Raw genomic sequence first — 2,759 nt, forward strand, 5'->3', positions numbered from 1 at the left:
TTGGAAAAGCTCATGGTGTCTTTGAATTCCCACATCTTGTCAGGGAGGTTTGAGATTTCCTGGAACTTATCATCTACAGCCCTGCCATTGCAGCCTGAACTCTTCAACTGGGGACCTCATTTCTATTTCGTGTTGTCAGATTTATGTCATATAAACACTTTACTAGGTTTTCATTGCTCTGATCTGAGACAAATTGACTCAGAAGGAAGAAAGGTTTATTTTGGCTTGGAGTTTCAGAGGTTTCAGTCCATGGCGGGTGGGCTCTGTTGCTTTAGGACCTGTGGTGAGGCAGAACATCATGGTAGGAGCTTTGGTGGAGCAAACCTACTCACCTCCTGATGGTCAGAAGCAAAGAAAGGAAGAGGAAGCTGCTGAGGATTCATTATCCTCTCCAAGGGCAGACTCTTAACTTGCGTAACCTCCTCCCACAAGGCCCCGCCTCTTAAAGGACCCGGGCCATAGGCTGGTAATCACTCATAATCACTTTAATATTAAAAGATTTGAGGGCTGGGGATATAGCCTAGTGGCAAGAGTGCCTGCCTCGGATACACGAGGCCCTAGGTTCGATTCCCCAGCACTACATATACAGAAAACGGCCAGAAGCGGCGCTGTGGCTCAAGTGGCAGAGTGCTAGCCTTGAGCGGGAAGAAGCCAGGGACAGTGCTCAGGCCCTGAGTCCAAGGCCCAGGACTGGCCAAAAAAAAAAAAAAGATTTGGGCTGGGGATATAGCCTAGTGGCAAGAGTGCCTGCCTCGGATACACGAGGCCCTAGGTTCGAATCCCCAGCACCACATATACAGAAAACGGCCAGAAGGGGCGCTGTGGCTCAAGTGGCAGAGTGCTAGCCTTGAGCGGGAAGAAGCCAGGGACAGTGCTCAGGCCCTGAGTCCAAGGCCCAGGACTGGCAAAAAAAAAAAAAAAAAAAGATTTGATATGGATTTTCTAATCACCATGTTTTCTTTCTTTCCATCTAGCAGTGGCATCTAGTTGGACTGGTTTGTAAAAGTTAGGTTAAAGCTACTTAATGTTGGTGATCTTCTTACCACTTTTGTTTGCAAATGGCCCTCACAAATGTTTTTCTTAATTAAGTAAAAAGCTGCTTTTGAATTGGCTTAAGCAAAAATTCTACTTTATTCCATTCAATTTATTGATCTAGGCCACAAACAGTTGTCTTTGTAGGTAAAATGCTTTAAAACAATGGTGAAAGTTCTTGTGGCTCCTCCTGTAAGAAGCATTAAATCTGAGACCTAATTGTTACTACGGATACTGTGGAACTAAACCTACAAGATGTACAAGCTAAGGTTACACGGCTAATAAATCATGAACATACAGCAGGCACAGCACTCTTGGAATTCCTCCTCTCAAACAAGGATCTTTGATGTGACTAGCTGATATCCAAAGAGCTTTGTCTTTATTGATTCACTAAAAAACAAATCTATGTGTCTTATAGAGATATTTTTAAATACTCTCAACAATTCGCTCATCTAAGCAACATTTACTTAGCATATTCATGGGCCTGGCACTGTGCTAGGCATCAGAATATAAAGGTGAGCAAAGCACCATCCTCTATTTTGAGAGGTGCAAGGTCTTCTGGGATGTACCTGTGGCATAGCTTCTTGGGATGTAGCTGCTCCCACCTGCACGGGAAGCACAGGATGGACAGGTGAGGCAGGTCATCACTAAATGATGGCACTGAAGTCAATGAGAAGCACCATGGGTCTGGTTCAGGAGACCTGAGTTGAATCCTGGCCTCCCATTTGTTAGCTATGTGACCTTGAGCAAATCTCAATTTCATCTGTAAAACGAGAATGAGAAGCCACACATAGTGGCTTGGATCCCAAATGTCTTCCCAAACCTTCATGTTAAAGGTTTGGTTGTCAGCCTCTAATGCTATTGGGAGGTGATGACACCATTAGGAAATGAGGTCTTAGTGGAAGGAAGTTAGGTCATTGATAAATGCCTTTAGGGGGATATTGTAAATTGTTACTGTAAATTACCTCACAATATTATCACATCTCCTATCTTATTTCTTCTTACCCACCTAAACAAAATCCTGCTATGTGATTCCAATCATGCTCCAAAACTCACCAATATCAAAGTAAGAGGTGGGAGTTTGCACTAAGGAAGAAGTGAATTCTCATGTCCCTGACACATTCTTCATTGTTGAAAAGTTAACTTTCCATTCTGCTCTAAGAGCAGTTACACTTTCACTGTATTTTTTATCAATACTTTTGAATGCTTTACTTCCCAGAGAATATATTAAATTACCCCATATTTATATCAAAGATAGCATTAAATACTTTTGCAGTATTAGTATATATAATATTGCCAATATTAAATCATTGACTAATAAAAATGGCAGTGGTGGTGCCTGCCCTTCTTGAATGTACAGATGAATGAAGAGAGCCAAATGAAATATTATGTATGTATGTACTATATAATGGAACAGAATATATATGTATAGACATCCTTGGGGTATTGGAATGAGCAAATTAGATTCAAAATTATGAACAGAGTCTCCTGTTGGGAGGTAAAGTAATACAAAGAGTATTAGATTCTAGCTTTGTAGAGCATTTCCTCTATAGCACAGATTCTTACCTACAGCTCAATCTGAACATCTCTGAGTAAGAGCCACATACTACATGTCATGGGAAGGCATATTTTTAGTATTATTGTATTCTCAGAGCTTAACAATAACCAATCAAAACAAACAGGATTTCCAAGGAACAGACACACATAAACTATTTAGATAATAAAAT

The sequence above is a fragment of the Perognathus longimembris genome, chromosome 12, assembly GCF_023159225.1.
Source record: "Perognathus longimembris pacificus isolate PPM17 chromosome 12, ASM2315922v1, whole genome shotgun sequence".
Taxonomy (NCBI): Eukaryota; Metazoa; Chordata; class Mammalia; order Rodentia; family Heteromyidae; genus Perognathus; species Perognathus longimembris.